This window comes from Monodelphis domestica, chromosome 2 (assembly GCF_027887165.1).
Source record: "Monodelphis domestica isolate mMonDom1 chromosome 2, mMonDom1.pri, whole genome shotgun sequence".
NCBI lineage: Eukaryota > Metazoa > Chordata > Mammalia > Didelphimorphia > Didelphidae > Monodelphis > Monodelphis domestica.
Genome location: NC_077228.1, coordinates 85,375,472 through 85,398,513, shown reverse-complemented (window position 1 = coordinate 85,398,513; position 23,042 = coordinate 85,375,472).

Here is a 23,042-nt window from a genome sequence, read left to right as displayed (position 1 = left end):
TGGTTTTAAATATATGCTGTTCATTATGTTTTGGAAAGGCCCTCTAATGCTATACTTTCAATTTTTTTTCAATAGGAATGAGTTTTATATTTTGGCAAAGGCTTTTTCTGTATCTATTGAGATAATCATATGATTTCTGTTGATTTGGTTGTTGATATGGTCAATTATGTGAATGGTTTTCATAATATTAAACCATCCTTGAATTTCTGGTATGAATCTCATCTGATTATAGTGAATAATCCTCGTGATCACTTGCTGGAGTCTTTTTTGCTAATATTCTATTTAAGATTTTTGCATCTATGTTCATTAAGGAAATTGGTCTGTAGTTTTCTTTGTCTGTTTTTGATCTACCTGGCTTTCAATTCAGTGCCATATTTGTTTCATAAAAGGAATTTGGTAGAACTCCTTTTTTGCTCATTTTGTCAAATATTTTGTATCATATTGGGGTTAGTTGTTCATTAAATGTTTGATAAAATTTACTTGTGAATCCATCTGGCCCCAAGGGTTTTTTCTTAGGGAGTTCTTTGAAGGCTGGTTTAATTTTTTTTTTCTGATATGGGATTATTTAAGTATTCCATTTTTTCTGCTAATCTAGGCAATTTATATTTTTGTAAATAATCATCCATATCGACTAGATTGCCATATTTATTGCCATATAAATGGGCACGTCGAGCCAAGGACTAAATAGTGAAAATCACTTTAGATGTCTCATCCATTACATTTTTAATTAATGAAGAGATGAGGAAATACAATAGTGCTATTGCACTTCTCTTCAACTACAAATGGACCCTTATCTCTTGTTACAATCAATTCAAAGAAAGGCAAATGATCAGTGATACTGGTTCTATTAGAAATCTAAAAATCACTTCTGAAGACCCTTTAAAATCGGTTTGAGATATTTAGCTCATTAAATTCTCCAAAGGTTATAAACCAGGTTGATGGAGTGCATTCATCATCTATATGAATTTAACAAAGGTAAAAAAGGAACAAAAGGTTGTTTAGACCACACGTGATATAAATGGATCTCATGCCAAGCCCAGTATCCATAAGGTCTTATTGTTTTGCCAAAGGGTTTACAACAACTTGTTTTGGGGCTTTTACAATGGTATTTTGTTCAGTACAGTTATAGGGAAAAGGTATAAATTGAAATGATGTAACAGAATATATCTAATAGCCAAAACACAGTAGATTAAAATCTTTCAGTGTAACAGAATAGTATTGATCAGATTAATATATGAACTTAAAACAACAAAATTAAATTGTAAAGCAAGCAATCAGCAAAATACAATAAGATACAGAGACTTTCATAAAAAAATTGGAATCTGAAAAGGCTAAAACACTTCACCTCCAGACTATTTAAAGTTTCCTTCTCTTTTAGTTTTATCCTTTTAGTTTCCTTTTGTCACACTTCTGGGATCTCCCATAGTGAGGGAGAATTCCTGACTGAACATAGTGTGGAGGAATCCAAAATTTGATGTATTTTAGAGACTGAGAAGGCCCAAATAGGAGCTGTTTGAGATAGGTAATGCACTACTCATTCAGAGTGAACCATGCTTGTAATTCTAATTCCTGTTTAGAAGAGTAACCTTCCTTCCTCTTCCCCTTTGGGGTAAAGTACTAGGAGCCACCTGCTACCTCACTCCCCCTCCCCCCTACAGATAGCCTATCTGGATTAGCCAAACTGGGGTAGGGGTGAGTGTGTTTCCCTACTGAAAAACAGCTTGTGTAGGCTTGAAAACCCATATGGATGTGGGGAGATTTATACTTCACTCTCAGAAGAAAAATAAACCCTTGTGCAATCGGGCATAGACTGTAGTAGCTCATGGACAGCTGAAATGGCAATGAGTTAAGAGGATAATTATTGCCTAAGGGAAACACACCTGGACTCCCAAGTCAAGAATTGTGCAAGCACTCAGCTGATTGTACATTACCAGCTACCTGGAGAGTGGCTCCAAGGACTTCCAGCTTATGTGTTCTAAAGACTTGGCAGCAGCAATCAGCAAGAGGAGCAGGAGGAGCAGGACGATCATGAAGTCAGGTAGATTAGGAGTGGATGACTGGGGCAACCCAGGGAGTTAACAGCAGGAGGCTGCATTGGCAATAGCAACACTAGAGGCAGGAGTGAGGAGCATTGGTTTAAGCAGATGAGGTGGGCATGAGAAGCAGCTTATCCCTTCTTCTCCAAGAGCTTGTGGGGTGGCTGGGAAAATGGGTGAAAAAAACCTGGCAGAACCAGGGCAGCAGCTCTACAGAGAGTTCAGAGTTCTCTCAGAGTTCATGGGGGTTGGGGTGGAGTGCAAAAAGCCATGGCAGGAGAAATGTGGCTTTGCATAATTTATCTAGGCTATCTTTAAACATTTAGAATTCTTTCTCCAACTTCAGTGGTTGCCATCATTACAGAAATTAAAATTAATATATAATAACTTAAATATTATTTTAGGGTTTATTAATAATCACTAGAAGTAATAAAACAAAAGGTAACAAAATAAAACCACATGCCCATGGCTAATTTACCTTCTCAAACAGCCTGTATCACCAATGTCCTGACTCAGGAAGCAAAGAGAGCTAGCCACAGAAGACCAACCTATTTATCTCCTGTCTATGTCAGCACAGGACAGGAAGTCAGTGGGCTTCTGGGAAATGTAGTTCAAAGGCACAAGATTTCCAATTACACAACTCTGAAATGTCCCAGCTGTGTAATTCTGGGCAAATAACTTAAGTTCTATTTGCCTTTCTTTAGTAAACTCTAAAAGGCAGATAACAGCACCTTTTTTAGAGGATTCTTGTTAGAAAAAGATGAGGTAATATTTGTAAATGTTTAGCACAGTACCTGCCAATTAGGAAATAAGATATGCTTATAATGTTTATTTCCTTCTTTACCCTCAGTTAATGAGATGACACATTTAAAGTGCTTTGCAAACTTTTGGTATTATTATTTATCAGTATGACACATTTGGACATGAACTTGATGGGAATACTCTCCCTAAAGTTTGAGATGGGATAAGGTATATCCTGTCCCCTCCCCCCTGGCTCAAATGATATGGAGTCAAAAAGTCCTTGAAGATGTTTTTATCATTAAAAAAAAAAACCCTTACCTTCCTTCTTAGAATCAATAGTAGGTATTAGTTCTAAGGCAGAAGAGTGGTAAAGACTAGGCAATGGAGGTCAAGTGGCTTGCCCAGGGTCACACAGCTAGGAAATGTTTGAGACCAGATTTGAACCCAGGATGTCCTGTCTCTAGGCCTGGCTCTCAATCCACTGAGCCACCAGCCTGCCCCTATTTTTATCATTTTGGCTCTAGTTTAAATTCAATGTTAGTTTACCCCAATAATAGTTTGGATGTATTCTGGGATTTAATTCATTAAAAGTGTGGATACAAATGGTATTTGTACTGGTCTTGAGTATAGTCAGCTGTCCATCAGGAAATATTGAAGAATTAAAGACAAACTTACTGGCCTTCTAGCAGTTGTCCTTTCATGCTTTCATTATGGGCACCTTCAAAACGGTGAAAAATAAAATTAAATAGGTTAGGAAAATGATTTTATGTCAATAGAAAATGAATCTCAGAATTTCAGAAGTAGAAAGATCTTCAGGAATCATCTAGTAGCATACATAGAAAAAATATCTCTGATAGGACAAATGCAAAAATTGCTACCAAATTTCTATTTGAATTCAACTAGGAGCAAATTATTACATCTTGAAGCAGCTCGTTTTTCTTTCATACAGAACCCATCAGAATACTTTGCTTTAGAAATAAAAGTATAAAAACATAAATAAATAGGTCAGTAATTAAACAAGAAAATAATTAAGTAACAGGTAACGAAACAAATCAACAAATAGACACACACAAACATCTAAGGAACAAAACTAAACTAATTGGGTATAAATGCAATTATGTTAAAAAATTGTTAGGAATATGTGATAGTGGGAAAGACAGAGGGAGCGTTAAAATGTTAGTTTCAGGAAACCAGCTGCTGGAGGGGACTGATTAAGGTGTAGCACCTTTCTCCTTCCTTCACTAAGGTTAAATGACTTATGGACTGGACCTGACCAGACTGGTGAGTCAAATTTTCTTCTTTGCCTTTGAAATTCTCCCTCCTATTACAAACTTTGAGAGAACAGTCTTTTGTAATGAAAGGTAAAAGGAAAAAGGGGTTGAGGGAAGAGATGGGAAATCCCTAATGACCTTTTCCTATCAACTGTTGGCTTTTTGTCACAAAATCACTTCAGAGAAATGGTTTGACTTTCCCCTAAGTGAGTTTAAATCAGCAGAAATCTTCAGGGGGGCAAGAACTTCTTTTGCTCAGCCAGAGGTAATGGAAAAGCAACTCCTTCCCTGACTCTTGTCAGAGTCTCTGGAGAGAGAGTAGGAGAGTGAGTCCAGACCCAGTTCTAACCAACAGTTGGATTCCTCCTTTGAATCTTCTTCTGAATTCCATGGAATGTCCTCCCCCCTCTGGCTCATGTCTGTTCCATCTGCTTCTCCGGGGTCCATTTTCCTTACATTTCAGGTTTTACTCTGCTTTTCTTCATTCTTCCTTGATTACAAATATAAAAAAATAAAGATTATATCTTTATAACGTCCTACAAAAAGTAAACTATAAAACCAGAAGACTAGAATTATTTTTAATCAAGATCAAACAAGAGGAAAATATGTAAAAATAAGTATTCTGATGAACACATAAAAATAATGTTTTTATTTAGATGGAACATCATCTTATTTAAAATGATAGTATGTGCAAACTAATAATGTGATTTGTTGGGGACAGCTGGGTAGCTCAGTGGATTGAGAGTGAGTCCTAGAGACAGAGGTCCTAGGTTCAAATCTGACCCCAGACACTTCCCAGCTGTGTGACCCTGGGCAAGTAACTTGACCCCCATTGCCTAGCCCTTACCACTCTTCTGCCTTGGAACCAATACATAGTATTATTTCCAAGATGTAAGATAAGGGTTAAAAAAAGAATGTGATTTATTAATTATAAAATACAGAATATGAACAGGCAAAAGTTATGTTTTAAAAAATATTTATACACTGATGCTTAGCTTTTAAAAGAAAAGTAAAGTTAAAGTTCAGCACAACATAGGAGGTAAAAGAAATATCGGAATATTTGTTTTGGTTTGAGAACTGAAAAGAATCAAGATTTTATTGATTACTTAGAAGTGTTATACCTGTATATCCTGACTCCATAAGAAGAAAGTAATTAAATGTTGATATTAGTATTGACTTACACAAATGCCTCATTTCTCATCTCATAAAATGTTCATGAAAATGACCTCCACACAAGAATATACTTAATTCATTATAAAAATATGAAGAAGGAATAATAATAAGTTATTTAAAATTATTAAAAACAGATAATATATTCACAATAGCAAAATTCATTAAAACCAGGATTATGGCACACATATATGTATACATACATGTATGTGTAATTTCATATAAGTGTATACACACGTGAGCATATTTGAATTGATGTATTTTACCAAAATGAAGCCTTAATAGTAATAATTTCCCCCATTTATATTACAGTAGTATAATGTTCCTTAAAATATATAGTTGAGAGACCTTTGTCCAGTAATCGGTTTATAACTATTCAACTAGCTATAAAATAGGGAGTCATATACTGATGAGTATATCTCATCCATATTAGGGAACATGTTTAACATAGAGTTGAAGTGTAAGAAAAAATCATTTTAGGTATTATAGTAGTAGTCTTCTTTGACATTGACATGGTGTTGATTGCATCAAGCCCTGGAATACAATGAATATTTATGAAAGTGATCCATGACTTCTGAAGTGATCAAAATATTAACCAGCTGAGGGGGAAAAAGTGAAGACTGTTTCCTATATTCTTATGTACCAGCATTTGTGAATACTTTCAAGTTCATGTGCTCAAACTGCATCTTCACATTGCCGATGAACTCCTCACATTACCCTAGACAGTAGAGAGAGGAAGTGCTCACTTTGGGCTATTGGACAGAGGGTAGAGCATGCAAAAAATGTCCCAGTATTCTGGTAAGAGGAGGAATGGATCAGCCACACTAGTATCCTCCACCAGTCAGCTTGGCATGCCTGCCAATACTTTGCCAACACTGTTATCCATTATTGAAATGATGCCTACAGAGTTAATAAAACAGTACCAGTATATTTGTATGAGGAACTTGTAAATCAAATTAAAAATTAAACAAGAAGTAAAAAAAAGTGAGCTGTGTTTTATTTAAGAAATTATGTAGGGCATCCAGTGACCCCAAGTTGCTCCTATATACCAAAATTAAATCTTGATCCTTTTTAAAAAAACAAAACTAAAAGTTATTCCAATTGTTCTATAGAGCTAGAACGCAAGAAATCCATAATCTCCAAAGAATAAAAAATATGAAAGACCTAAAAGAACTGTGAGGAGAATTATAGTGAGGATGATATAGACTTCAGGATACTAAGAGTAACAGAGAATTCTGTAAAATGTATTTAAGATATATATATATAGAAATGGAGATAGGTTGGTCATTTGAGGAGATTAAGGAATAATTATTTAAATTCTTTACAGAAAATTTAAAAGGCTTAAACATATGTTTTCTGCATATTTGGTAGACTTGACCATCATCTAATTATTATATATTTATTATATATTATATGTATTATATGTTTAAGTGCTTATTATAGGCCAGGCATTTTTCTAGATTCTGGTACATAAAAAGACAAAAAGGGAAAAGAAATACTCCCAAATCTAAAGAAGCTTCTATTCTATTCTATTATTATCATTATATATTATATTCATTACATTATTATGTTATTATATATTATATATAATAATCTATTATAATAAAAGCTTCTTTCGATTTAGGAGTGTTTCTTTTTTTTTATTTTTTTATATACTATAATATAGAAAAGTGTCTAACTTATAATAAGACAGAAGGAAAAGGTTTAAAAAAAAGGCACGATGTTTGATATGTTTATGCCACCCACTTTGTCTTGATTTTCAATAAATATATACATGTGCTTAAAGTATATGATGAATATATCTATATCATATAATATATATGTGCATAGGAGGTGGAGTCAAGATGGCAGCATAGAGGCAGAGAAAGTTCAGACCTCTGAAAACCCTTCCTCACTGAATAAAAACCAAATGCTCCTAGGGTACTGAAAACCAAATCTAACAACAGGACAGAGGTAAGGAACCCTCTTGATAGACTCAACTTAAAAGGTACACCCCCAAAAGCCTAAATTCGAGAACATTCGAGTTTAAGGGAAAAGAAGGAAGATCCCAGGACCCCTGCCCCACCTACAGTACTGAACCTCTACCAGTGGCTGGAATCTGTGGGTGGAGAGAGTACCTTGCAGGCAAAGCTGTACCAGGCTCAAGGCTTTGAACACGGGTGTCTAGAAAGCAGCTGTAGGAGAACCTCAAAGAAGGCAGCCCAATTGTAGCTGAGACACTCCATATTGTTCTCCCCCTTCCCAAGGTTTTGACCTCAGGACACATCCAGCTCTGCAAGTTCAACTCCTCTGGGCTTTATCTTATCAAGCCTTCAGGGGCCAGGGAAGCTCAAGCTCCAACCCCCCTCCCTCATAGATTGCTCTGAGTGCCTTGCTAAGCACCAAGGGTGAAGGCTTACAGAATCCCAAATCCACAGATCCAGCACAAAATGAGAGGAGTAAGAGTGCAGGCAACTCCAGGGGGAATAGAAGGGGCAAATATGATCAAACAGCAGAAAAAGAAAAAAAGAAATTACAATCGACAGCGTCTATCCTGGCAATGAATAAAGAGCAAATGTAACAGGGGAGGATCAAGGAACACCAAACAAAAACACAGAAATTGCAATGAATTGGACACAGGCTTTGGAAGAACTCAAAATACAATTCAAAACACAATTAAGAGAGGTTGCAGACAACTGGAAAAAGAACTTAAAAAGCAAGATAAGTCATCTGGAAACAGAAAATAGTGTCTTGAAAGCCAAAATTAATCATCTTGAAAATGAGGCAAAGGAGATGAAAGATGAGGCAAAGAAAATGAAAGATGAGGCAGAGAAGATGACCTCCAAAGAAAATCAGACAAGAAAGAGAAAGATGACCAAAAATCCAAGGATGAAATTCAGTCTTTAAAAGCCAGAATACAACAATTAGAAGCAAGTGACTATACAAGGCAGCAGGAAACTATAAAACAAAATCAAAAGAATGAAAACATTGAGGAAAATATGAAACACTTCATTCACAAAGCCAAAGATTTAGAAAATCATTCCAGGAGAGACAACTTAAGAATCATTGGTCTACCTGGAAGACCATGACAAAAGAGAAAGCCTGGACATCATCCTACAGGAAATTATCAAAAAAAAAAAAAAACTGAGCCAACATTCTAGAACATGAGAGAAAAGTGGAGATTGAAAGAATCCACAGATCACCTCCTGTACTTAATCCCAACTGACAACACCCAGGAACGTTATAGGCAAATTGAAGAACTACCAGAACAAGGAAAAATATTTACAAGCTGCTAAAAAGAAGTCATTTAGATACCATAGAACTACAGTGAGGATAACACAGGATCTGGCTGCATCTACACAGAAGGAGCAAAAGGGACGGGATATGATATTCCATAAAGCAAGGGAAGGAGGTCTACAACCAAAAATCAACTGCCCAGCAAAACTGACTATATTCTTCCAGGGGAAAGTATGGTCACTTAATGAAATAGAAGAATTCCAATGTCTCATATTTATGAATTTATGTCTCATAAAGAAGTGCATGGTGGGGGGGGGGGGGAGAGAACATCAATATATTGGAAGGGTAAAGAGCCTGGCGGTAGGAAATACTCAACTCTTATGTTCATTGAAATTGACCCAAAGAGGGAAGAACAATCCAATCCATTGGGGCAGAGAATATATTTGTTCCCTACAGGGAAGAAGAAGGGTAACAAACGGATTGGTGGGGAGGGAAGCACTACAAGGGAGGGAGAGGGTGGGGAGGTAGTTTTAAAAAGACTGCAAAGAAAATAAGGGGGGGGATAAGAATGGAGAGGGGTAGAAAGGGAAGTAAAATAAAGGTGGGAACTAGGTAGCAAGATCTGAAGTGTTTCTAGATTACATGTACTAGACAAATTTTGTTTATTTTATGAATTCTATACTTACCAGTTATTGGTACAATTGATAGCGCACAACAGGTGATTAATAAATATTTTTTTACTATCTTCCCATACTACATATGCTGGATTAAAAATGAATATTAAATCAAATCACTTATAAATATTCATTTTAAAAAATGCTTACTTTTCCCTCAGAATCAATAACTATCAGTTCTAAGACAGAATAGTGATAAGGCTTAGACAATTGGGGATAAGTGACTTGCCTAGGGTCCCCCAACAAGGAAGAGGTGAAGTCAGATTTGAATTCAGGTTTTACAGTCTCCAGACCTGGCTTTCCATCCACTGAGCAATTCATCTGCTCCATTAATATCCCTTTAGTGTTACACTTAGCACACTTAGGTATTCCATTATAACATTATAATCTTTGAGGATTAAGGTTCAAAATCATCCTGAAACTGGATTCAGTCATTTTGGATTTTGTTTTGTTCTGTCTTATGTGAAATCTAAAATAGATTCCAAAGTTTTAATGCTAAGAGTTAGGCTAGGAAAATATTGAGCATAATGTTAGGTTATAATAAAGACTGATCCAGAAAATTTATGCCAGACTATTTGCACCATCTGCTTCCTAAGCATTAGGTCTGCTTAAGCGTCTGAGGTGCACAGCTGTAGATGTGTGGCAGCTCATCCTAGCCCACTCTGCGTTACATGTCATTTGTTTGACATGATATTTGCAATGACTATTTACAAATTCATCAAATACCGGAGCTGAAAAGGAAGGGGGAGCCAATCTAGTCCAATCAAGTAGAAAGAATTTATTAGTTATTAGAAGCCATTCATCCTTTGAATCAGATTAAATGCTTTGTCCTTTGCTTTCTTATTTCCTACCCTCTAGATTTGTCTCCATACAAAGCCAACCCCTATTCAATATCAGCAGTGTAAAATATCATGGAGGTATCATGAAGCCATGTGTTACAGGTTAAAGAGAAGACCTGGCTTCGAATGTTTCCCCTTATATTTGACTGTGCACCTACAGATTAATTAACTTATCTCCAAAGGACTCTGTTTCTTAATGAGTAACATCTTGGAACTGATATATGTACTCTGTATTGTATTCTCCGCTGAGCTTCCAAAGAAATCTTCCTAAAGTATAGATCTGACCACACCATTCTTCTCACTCAACAAACCTTGCCACTCTTTATGAACCTCATACTCAAATATCTAATCCTCTTCTTGTCTTTTTAAAGCCCTTCATCAGCTGGCTCCTTTCTAGCTTTCCAGTTTTCTTACAAGCCACTCTCTTCTGCTGACTATACTGTGCTAATCCAGCAACACCCACTTTCTTGCTCTTCCATGACACTCCACTCTCTTCTTCAGGAAATTTCACTGACTGTCCTCCCACTCCCATTCCATACCTGGAAAGTTTACCTCCTTCACTGGGCCACTTGGTTTCCTTCAACTTAGCTCAGATTCCACCACTTGCAAGAACCTTTTACACCTTGCTTCCCTGTGCCTTCCCTCTCAGATAACTTCTGATATATAATATATTTATCTTGTATGTACCTCTTGGTTTGCATATTTCTCCCCTTTGATTTCTTTCCTTTTTTTATTTAGAATATTTTCCATGGTTACATGATTCATGATTCCCCACCCACCCTTCTCTCCCCTCTCCTGGCACTGACAAGCAATTCCACAGGGTTGTGTGTGTTTCATTGTTCAAAAACTAATTTTCTCCCCTTTGAACATGAGCTCTTGAGAATGTGAAGATGGTATTAACTCTCCCCTGCCCATTTTTTAGACTTAATCCATAAGTGGGGAAGTCTGTGACTCATGTGTGCTATAGTGAGTGATGAATCAGAATTGAATGACTGCCCAGTCCTAAGCAAAGTATAGCTGCAATTGGTCCACATAAAGTGGAAGGAAGGCAGAAGAAGTGACAAAAGGGTCTTTAAAAGTGGCAAGAACTTCCTGTGACCAGCTCTTTCACCTTCAACCTTGACCTGGAAGGAGCTCTACCTTTGGGATCTTAGACTGCTCTTCAATTTTCCCTTAGAACTAACTCATAGATGAGTGAAAAAGGCTGAATACCTTTCCTGGCTTTTCTGGAGGTACTAGCCTCAGGAGAGGGCCCCCTGTCCTGAAAGTGGCCTCATGGCTAAAGTCCTTGTTTAATTTACCTCTGGACCTCCCTTTGCTGAGGCCTCTGAAGTCCTTCCTGGTTCAGACCTGGCCAGAATAATTATTTTCTCTCTCTCTCTCTCTCTCTCTCTCTCTCTCTCTCTCTCTCTCTCTCTCTCTCTCTCTCTCTCTCTCTCTCTCTCTCTCTCTCTCTCTCTCTCTCTCTCTCTCTCTCTCTCTCTTTCTCTCTCATTTCCTTTTCTTTCATTCTTTCTCCTTTTGTAAATAAACTACCATAAAAAGTCATCCTGACTTGAGTAATATATTTTGTTGACCAATGTTTTATATTTAGTCCAGCCTTTTTATTTTTAACCCTTACAAGAGCCAGGGTTGTGTTGTGCCTTTTGAGTCCCTATTTACTTGAACAGTGACTGACACATGGTAGGTATTTTATACATAATTAATGTTAATGATATCACAAGTGATTAAATTCAGCAGATATTTATTAAGCATATATTATGAACAAGACAATAAGACGTGTTGGGAATACATAGAAAAAATCCTCAAGAAACTATATTCTATTTGGGAAAAGAGCATATAAATAGAGAAGTTAATACAAAATACAATGAAGAAGGATTTAGCATTTAGAACTAAAGACAGCAGAATAAGCTTCCCATAGGAGATGGTACCCTAAAAGAAACTTGAATAAAATTAAGTATTCTAAAAAGCAGAAGTGCGAGAACATATTCTAGATTGGGGGTAGTACCTTTTTCAAAACATTAGGATAGGGGATAGGAAGGTATGTTCTGGGAATAAATAAATTGGTTTGCCTGGAACTTAGAATATGTGAAGGATAGCAGCATGGAATCAATTAGCCTGAAAAGATAGCCTGGAACCAGATTGTGATGAGTTTTAAATGCCAATCAGAGGAGTTTGCATTTTATCTTAGAGACATTAGAGAGCAATTGAAACTTCCTTAGTAGCTAAATGTAATGGTCAGAGCAGTGCTTTAGGAAAATCAAGTGAAGGATGCATTGGAGTGCAAAGACTTCAAAGTAGAATACAAATCAGAGGATATTGCCTAAGTTTAATTAAGAGATAATAAAAGCATGATAGTGGGTGGTTGTGGGTATTAGTGAAGAGAAAAGGATGGACATGGGAGAAGATATGAACAGAAAATTGAAAAGACCTATAAGTTGTTTGTGTATAAGTTAGAAGGAGAAAGAAGAGGTGAGGGTGAATTTGAGGTTTCAAATCTATATAACTGAGAGAATGGTTTTCTTGACAAACAGGGTTATTGGGAAGAGTAGTGGTTTTCTTTGGAAAGAAAATAAATTTAGTCTTGGATAGGTTTCATTGGAAATGCTCAAAGGGCATCTAGTTGGGGATGACTAATGCAAGAAGAGAATCAAGGAGATTCATTCACAAAGGCTAGATTTGAACTTTGCCCACTTAGGAATGAATAAAAAAAAATTGAGATCTGATGAGATCACTAAAAGAGAAATCCATGTAAATATTACATTTAGAGTCATGATCTTCCAATAGCAGTGAAGTTGTACTGTAGTACTGTTAGCCCAATTAATTGGAACATATTTGATCAAATCAGACTTCCTTTAAAAGCCATGGATTTTGATTGATAGCTCAAAGCATTTGATTTAAAGGAATTTATTAAACTTCTACTATGTGCCATTATAAAAGTGTAAAGGTCTGGGACTTCAAGGATTTCAGATACTACTAGATAGATAGAACATGCAGAGAGAGAAATAAATACAAAGTCGATACAGGGTAATTTATACTGAACAATTACAAATGGAAAGATCACTGGTTAAGTCATTTGGATAGGCCTGGATTAGTGAGAGACCTTTGAAACTCTTAAAAATTTAAATAATCAACAACCTCTCCCCATTTGTCTCTTATCCATCCTGTGATATAGAGCAATATTATTGTCTCAATTTCAAAATCAGAAATAAGAGCATAGTGAGAATAGTTAATTTTTACGTGATACAACTGGACTGAAACAGTTCCTTTTTATAGACCCAAATTAAAGGACCACAGACTTTCAAAGGAAAAGATCTATAAAGATAAGGCTGACAGATCCAGAGTCTTGTGCATGCTCTGTATGCAATGGACGCCTCACAAATAGATGTTGCTGCTGCTAATTGTATCTTTTTAATGCCAATTCTCTTATCTCTGGATCAACAAAGGTTTGTAACATTAATTAGGTGGGTGGTGGGATGCTAATAGAACAAAGACAGAATATATATCCCTATCTATTTCTGGAGGATGGCAATTCATCTGCCATTAAAATAATGGGCAAAGCCTGCTCCTTATAAGGGGAAAATGAATGAAAACTTTGACTTTTTTGTTTTCTGGGAAAAAAAAAAGCATAATAAATTGTTGAATTCAGGTGCACTGCACAGCAATTACTTGCAGTGATGAATTGTGCCTTGAGAAGGGTTCCAGGTGTTGCACCTAATGTATAATAGGCAAGCACAGAATAAGTGAACACTTTGAGTTTTCTGTGGGGTTTATGGAAACTGAATGATCTAAAGTCCCTTTGAATTTGTTCTTCCCTGAACTTACTTTCATCCTAACCCAGAGTTTAATCATGATTGCTCCTCCTTCCCAAACAAAAATTATGAATTAAAGGTTATTTTAAATGTCATTAAAAATCAAGAATGCTTTTTTGTGCTATCTACAATGAAAATTAAAGCTTTATTGGGAGAAAAGTAATGAGCTGTAAAGGGTTTTAATGACTAAAAACCAAGATTCAAGCAGTGACCTAAAGTTTTTGCATAACAGCAACAATCAAATGATCTTTCACAACAGTATCATGTGCATTTATTTTTACGTATATACATTTTATCAGTGTAGTAAATGGGATAACTTAAGCAGCAAGATGGAATGAAAATGAGTTTTCACTTCCTTCTCTTTCATCTCCTAGTTTTATGATCACAGGAAAGTCAAGTGACCAAGGTGAGCTTCAGTTTTTCATCTGTAAAATGAGTAGAATAACACTAGAACACCTGAACTTTAGGATCTAATAAGGTAATGTTTTTAAAATCGTTCCAAATAAATGTTAAAAGTCTGTCATTTTATTGTTGTAGAGAAATTACTGAGTCAACATTTACCAATTTAGTTCACCATAGTCTATGCAACTTATGATGTTACAGAGTCACCTGTGGACTAAAAGAATACACTACTTGCCCATGGTCATATAGCTGAAATGTGTCAGAGATTGGGGTTGAAAGCAGGATGTTCTTACTCAAAAGTTAGCTATCTATCTCACTATGATGTTTCAATATTAGCAAGTTCCCTAAATTATTTTTCCATATTTTTTTTTCTGCAGCTTTTTAGGTAGATACCTAAAAACACTCTTCAAACTCCTTTGGTTCTAGTGGCTTTGACTAGGACTAGGCACATAGAAGTTCATAGTAGATAAACAAAAAAAATCACTATATTTTGGAAGCAAGAAATCATTGACTAGAAGTTTAGAATCATTTGGGATGTAAAAGACATGAGTAATGGTCAAACTAGGTTCTGTGTTGGTTTCACATGCTTATAGGTAAATAAGTATAGAGCAGATGCTAAGTTATACTTTAGTGAGTCACATTTGGACAGATTCTGGGAATTCAAAGGTTGTTCACCTGGAGAGAGAGAGAGAGAGAGACAGACATAGAGGCAGAGATATAGAAACAGATACAGAGACAGATGTAGATATGCTGATATATTGTTTCTATCATAGGATCATTTAATGCTTTATCAAACATTTTCTTTTTTGGCATTAGTATTGAATTCTAAGATGACAGCTCTCATGATGGTCATTAATGTTTTCTTGATATTTTCCCAAAAAAATATATGGTTTCCCCCATTTGGGGTTTTAAATAAATAATTTATCAGAATGACCAAGTCATATTCACAGAAAAGGAAATCAAAGCTGCTCTCCAATTCTAATGAGTTCTGAGTTAATGCAACATATGCCTTGTCTGTCTCGTGCTTGCCCAAGTATTAATACACAGCTTTCTGCAGCTCCAAGAGTCTCTCAAGCAGAGAATAAATAGAGTTCCAATGAGTTGAAACTTCCTGCTCCAGTTGATATTATGTATTTTTCCCCAGTTACTGCTCACTTTGGTATTTTTCTGGCTTGGGGAATAAGAGTCAATCCACTAAAGACTAGGAAAAATGGGGGGGGGGAAGTTTGGCGATTTTTTAAGGATGAATTTTAAAGATACTTTAATAACACTTCTAAAACCTCCAATGTTTACAAATGTTTGAGAGGAAAACTTCTATTTATGACATTAGAATAAGGAAAAGATATATGCTTTTAAAGTTGTCCCTAGTTAATCTTGCAATGAGAATATCTTTTTTATGAATGGCACTTAAAGTTCAGAATTGGAAAATTGTTCTTTATGTCTTATTAAGTATTTTTTTCACTGAATTTTGCCAAATGGAACTAGTAACTTCTGGACCTTTATAATGAATTCATAATACCTTCTTTTAATAAATTTCTTTTTTGAGAGAATTAAAAAAATTAAAAACCTCTTCAAAAACTTAACCTCTTTAATTGGAGAACCCAAACATAATTCTTTGCATTTTAAAACATAGGTAGCCTATAAATATAATATCACTTGCTGTTCCTGAGAATTCTTCTATTGGTTTTAAAATAAGAATCCTTCATGACAGTCAACTGGGATATTTAATTCAAAATTTTCAGTTCAATCAACACTGATTAAGTACTTACTACTTGCAATCTATTATGGTAAATATGGAAATTTCATAACAATACTATTAAGGATAATAGGATAGCATTTATAACATGTATATAAATCTCATATCCTCCTCACAAAGATTTTTGCAGGTAATATTATTGTCTCCATTTTAAAAATAGGGAGCCTGAGGCTAGAAGAGTTTAAGTTTCTTTTGCAGGGTCACACAACCACTAAATGTTGGAAGGCAAATTCATTTTTTTCTTCAGTAGGAGTCCAGCACTCTATTTACTATTCCACAGAGGCCAGTTTGTTGAGTTGCTTTAACCTGTAGTCAAAAGGGTCTTTTGCAGTCCTTTGCCCTAGGGAGTACAAGAACTGTTATGCAAATAAAATGCAGATGCTTTAATTTAACAAATTAGAGTTCTTCACAGCTAATTTCCACCCAGCCTATATTTAATCATATAAAGATTACAGCATTATACAAAATTAGATAAGACTATGGATTAGTAGCTAAAAAATTGGAATTGAAATCAAGAAGACCCGGGTTTGAATACATCATGGGATCCTGGACAAGTTTGAAATTCCCTGACCTTCAGTGTATTCATCTGTAAAATGGGTGAAATGACAGGTCCTTTTCCACATAATTGGCATAAAATTTTGTATATATTGCTGCATGTAAAATAATTAAGAGGCAATACATCATTGTTATTTTTCATCATTTGTTTTCCATTATTCATGAAGCCTAAACACAGTTGTCACTGTCCTTCACCATGTTTAATTCTATGTCAGGTTGAAACATTCTCCCTCTTTTTGAGGGCCATAATTCATTGCCCATCTATCCTTCATAATTCGGCTTAGAACCTCTTATCCAAATGACTGATCATTCCAAGAAGGAAAATTAATTTATCTTTGAATTTTTATAGAAATTATTTTTATTATATTGGTACTTTCTTCCATACTTTGTTTCCAATTTATTGCTTCACATTTTCAAGGTATTATGCCATCTCTGACGAAGTACATCATATAATGCTAGGAATATGTATACCTTAAATTTCTATTTTCATCTTTTGTGATAACTATGTAGGAAATGCTCTCTGTTTTTTGATGAATTATTTTTACCTATTTTTAATTTATCCATAGTAATTTAAATGAAGGTAATTATTAACCAAAAGCAGTGTGAATTTCAAAACTACTCAACCTTGTTCAAACCATTTTTTAGAGGATGGGGTTTGGCTATTTCCTGATCAATAACAATAGAGATGCTTGGAATGACAGAATCAGGTCTTGGAAACTACAATCTCCACCTTACTCAAGGTAACAGATTTTAGAAAGGGCTGCAGCAAAAGCTCAAGATTTAATTATTTGAGAATATGGCCTTCAACAGACACATGCAAAGGGGACGGACCTCTGGGCGGTCCTGGGTTAAGCTAGAGCCACCATTGGCACAGGTGAGACACAGGAAGTGAGGTCGAGGATAGCTGAGGAGGGCTTCCTGCTTCCTGTGTGGAGGAGAGTGTGTTTGGAGCCTGGTGCTTGGAGTGGAGGCCCTCAGACTGTATCTCCATTTTGGTCATGTGAGTGATAGGGACTGATCTGTTTTCTTTGCCTGGGCTATCCAAGGCCTTGGGCCTTTGGCCCAGCCTAAGCAGAGTGGGTATTTAAGCCTCATTCCCTTCTCTCCCCTTTCTCTCTCTCTTTCTCTCTCTCTCTCTCTCTCTCTCTCTCTCTCTCTCTCTCTCTCTCTCTCTCTCTCTCATACCTTTCTTCTTACTGTTTGTAATTAAAACTCCATAAAAGGTTGACTGCTGACTTGAGTTTTCATTTTAGGAATTACATAGCTGAATTCCTTGGTGACCTTAAATTAATATATATCATCTTTTAAATGATTTCCATATCACAACAGTTAGATTTCTTAATCAATACCAATAAATACCAACTGTCTCAAATAAAAAATAAGTTCTTTGACAAAGAATAGATGAATGGAAAAATTCACTAAAATGATGAAAATTAAATGTTAGGCTCTATACAATAATATTTAAAATTGCATATATCCTTTTGATACAAAGTCCAATGAAAATTATGATGTAAAAATGCTAGTGGGCAAAACAGTTGTTGTTTATTCTATTTTTTTCTTGTTGATTTTTTTTTTATCAAGAACAAACATCTTTCTTTTTCTTCTCTCTTTTCTCCGATTTTTTCCCTTTTAAGGAGATGTAGTACTGATGCAGGTATCTTCAATTATAAACTCTGGTCATTTGTTCTAAGCTGCGAATGTTCTGATGCAACACGTAAAGAATGATTATGGGTCTTTTCTGGAATGGCCTAAGCAAGAAAGCCCCTTGTCCAAAAGTTTGGCTTTCTCAATTTAATGGTACCTACCAAGTTTGTGTTCTATTGCCATGAAATCCAAGGACTTGGAATAAGTGTCACATCACAACAAAATATATTTTAACAAAGAGTAAGTACAGTGCTTTTGTAAAAGTATAACTTTTAGTTTCTAAGAAGTCTTTTAATTTGAGAAACTATCTGTTCCAAACAAGACTCTTTGTCATTCTCTACCTGCTTCCTGACTTTATTATTTACCACCCACCTAGATCTAATGTCAAAGAACAGCCATTCTGAAATTATATAAGTAGGTAGGTGGGTGTAATAAGGCAAGGACACAAGTGCCAGCAAATCATACAGAGGTGGTACCATTTATGATTTGAGGTGTTCAATCAATACTCTTATGTGCAAGTACATACTGACTGCTTCCTCTTTTCCTTCCCAACTGTGGGGGGGGGGATATCCCAAAATCTAGTTTTACTTCTTATTTTCAATTTGAAAGAAAAATAATATAATATCAATTCATTAATTACTGACTAAAATTATTTTATAGTTTATGTGTATTTTATCATCTTTTATATTTGTATCAATCATTCAGAAAATAGGAAAAGTATATTAGGTTTCTTGGCTGGAGTAAAATAAGACTGTTTACTTCAAAAGCTAGAATTGAATATATTCAGATTTTCAAACTTTAAACAGTATATCTTCTGTGTGTATCATGTACATATACATATATACACATTGATGTATATAAATTCATGTATTCATGAAGACACCTGCATGTGTCAAACTTTGAAGAAAAAGTTTTCTCTGTTTTTAGTGCAAACTTATCACTTTCATTTTAATTGGGGAGATGGGAGAAATCATTCAAAACTTAATCATCTTAATCTTTATTCTATATAAATTAAATGACTTGAATAATCTATTCTATTCCATCTACTTGATTAATGGTTATTTTATATTTATCAAAGGCATAAACAAAATAAGTAGATATATTTCCTGGATATGTAGGAAGGAGCTTCATGTTCTGACAGTGTAAGAGGTGAATCAGTTCATCCCCTATGAATAACCAGAGCTACCATAGGGGTGGAAGGATCCAATATAGAAATTTGCAGGACATATGCTCAGCTCTTTTCAACCTCTGCTAATTTGCATGCATAAAATATATGTGTAATAGGGATGCCTCAATGGCTAATAAATTGGATTGGATAAAATGGATTGAATTTCCACCATAGAGTCAGGAATCTTCATGAGTTCAAATGTGGCCTCAGAAACTAATTACCTGTGTAACCTGGGCAAGTCCCTTAATCCTGTTTGCCTCAGTTCCTTGTCTGTAAAAACTGAGGTAGAAAAAGAAATGTGAAACTATTCTAGTATCTTTTCCAAAAAACCTCCAAATGGGTTAAAATGGTTGAACGTGATTGAATTTTTTTTTAATTAAGAAGGTTCAACTAATAATTTTATTCATCTAGGCATACACTTGTACAAAGAGAATTTAGAGGCTGGAGATAAAATTTCCTTTTCTACACAAGGGACATTTATTATGTAAATTTAAGGGGAGAAATATGTTCTCTCAATTTTATACTGCTCCTGTTAATTGTCCTAAACAAAGAAAGGATATATTGCATAGGAGTAGACAGTAAGTCTGAGATAAACATCAACCTGAGTTCAAACCTAGCAATGTGGTCCTTGGTGAGACTCCCAAGTACCTAACAACCATATCCATCTCTTTGAGACTAAAAGTCATAGAATCATTCCCAAGTGAGTTTCCTATACAAAACAACCCCAATCTGGACAAGAGATCAAATATGTCATTTAAAAAAAAAAAAACAAAAATTTATTTTTCTTGCTTGTTCATTCCTTTGGTTATGTCTGACTCTTCCTGATTCCCATGGACAAAAGCATACAGATTATTCTATCCTTTACTACCTCCTAAAGTCTGTTCAAGTTTATGGTACTTGCTTCCATGACACTTTCCATCCATCTCATTCTCTGCCAACCCCCTTTCCCTTTACCTTCAGTCTTTCCCAATATTAGAGGTGCTGATACTACAAAGCTAAACATTAAGGTTTTGAATCAATTTTCTCATCACATGGCCAAATTATTTAAGCTTATTATTTTTCCTTCCAGTAAGTAGTCTGAATTAATTTGTTTAAATATTGCCTTATTTAATCTCCTTGCTATCTAAAGGACTCTCAGAAGTCTTACCAAGCACGGCAATATAAAAGCATCAGTTCTGCATCTTTCCTTTAGTACAACTCTCAAAGCCAAACATTGAAATATTTTACTGAACCTTATATTCTTATATACCATTTAGATAGGATCAGTTAAGTAGCCATTGTTCAAAGTATCTGATCTTTTGGTAGAACACATGATTATACAGAAAATTTTCTTTGCATTTATTTTTCCTAGCAATTAACTACCTTGTAATAGATTTTTTCATCTTGCTTTTACTTAAGTAATTATTTTATAGTTACCAGTCATTTCCAGTAATAAACTTTTAAATTGAAAAAATTCTGTATGATACATTATTTGAATAATAGCTTTTTCATTTTATAAACAATTCAATGTAAATTGCAAGAAACAATTAAACCCAGGAAATTTTTTAATCTAGTACAATTAGGGGCAAAACCAACCCCAGAAAACCTGAGACTTTAACCTAGAATAATAACATATTGATAAAACAAATTGAAATATGGGCTTTTTAATCTGTATTACATTCTCCTTCACTAAACCTATGTTAATGTTGCAACTAAAGTCCATGTAATAATGTATGTAAACATCATTGACCAAATTTACCTGACATTCTGAAGAATGTAAATACTTTTGAAGAAAAGTTGTTACATTTTTTGAAATGCTAATAATTTCTTGACTTTAATCATTACAATTTAGGTTTCTGTATGATCTTGAATGTCATTTTATATCTCTGGACTTCATTTTCCTTTTCTAGAAATTGATGAGTTTGCACTAGAAGGCCCTTCATCTACAATTTGATTATGAATGTGCAAAAGAAAAAGAAAGGAGATAAAGGTATCAACCTTTGTTCAATAGAAGAATAAATAATGAAATAAATATTGAACAGCAGGATATCCAGAACCTAACTCCTATTGGATATGGCTAGAGTCATATTAGCATTTCTTTTCCTTTAGGGAAGCTTTATTCCAACTTCAATTTTGGACAAGCTTCATTGTCAGAAATGGGTATAGAAACTGATTTGCATCAATAGTTCTTCCTTATTTTACCATGTTATTGATGCACAAGAAATTCTTAAGCACCAACTCTATATAGTAGGATAGATCATCTTAAAAGGATTTTTGTTTAAATCCCGCTGTCTTGGACATAGACAAATGAAAAATGTTTCTTTAATTGACTTGAAATATAATTGTACATGCGTGCTTAGTTAAAAATTTTGAAAATGCTTTATCACATACAAATGAGATGCTTCACATATATTGCTATAGAATATAGTGAAAATCAAAGGATTGTCATGATATCTAAATTAATGAAGATCATGGAATATATTTCATCACAGAAAACTCCCTATGGTAAAGATCTGTAACTCTACAATTTGTTCAGTTCCACTAAACTCAGCATCATTTTTCCTTAGATATTTTTAAAATACTATTTCATTATAAGAAAAATATGCAGTACAGAATTAATCCTCCATTTTTAATTATCTATGGCAAAGTGGATTATATAATTTTCAGATACAATGAAGACTGTAGGTACAGTTAGTATTTTGCCTGTTATATGATCACATTTGGATATGATTATAAGAAACACATGACATTAAGGCAGCTAGGATACTAGGTGTATTGAGAACAGAGCTTAGAAATAGAAGGTTTTTTCTTTAAATTTTGCCTCAGAATCTGACTTGGTTCATGTCATTTAATACCCATTTCTTAACCCTTACTGCTCTTATGCATTGGAACTATTACACAGAATTGATTCTAAGATGGAAGGTAACATTTTTTTTTAAAGAGAAACGCATACCATTTGAAAAGAAGGACCACTAGTGTTTTGTGCAAAGCCAGTCATTTAGTTAACCAATATAGGATTGATCAAATACTTAATAGGTGCCAAGAACTGTGCTTAGTATTGGAAATACAAGCATAAGTTGAAAGAAAGACAATCTTTACCATCAATCCAATGGGCAAAACAATATGGAAAGGAAGCTCAAAAAGGGGAGGGATATACAAATATCTGGACCCAGGGCATGGTAGAGAAAATCTGGAGTATACCCTAGAACATCAATCAATCATTTAAATGCTAACTGTTAGACATGACTGGTCTGGCCACTCTCCTTAAGATTCTAAGAGGAATCTAATCAGTGGTGTAAAGAGAAGAGAAGGAAAGTGATATTTCCATATTGTGAATTTTAGGGCTGGAATGAGTTTCAAAGGTAAAGTTCATGATGAATAAATTCAAAAAGTAGCTTTTATAGAAACATTTGATAGTAAAAAATTTCAATAACAACTGTAACAAAAATCATAATTAGTGAATTAAAAGGCAAGAATTACCTTTCTGTAATCTGAAGCCAAAAATCAAAATAGATTCTATATGACAACAATACAAAAAGCACCACTGATAGAAAGCATATATACACAGGAGAAAATACCCCAAAATATAGAACAACAAACTTGGAATTCTATTAAAAAATTGAAAAAGGAATGAAAACTCAATAATGAAAATTCAAAATTATATCATCAGTCTGATTGTTATTGAGAGATAACTGAAACCTCTACATAGAGTACTCTATTGATAGTATTTGTTCTATAATAGTTTGACTCCTCAATAAAATTCTATATCACAACTTCAA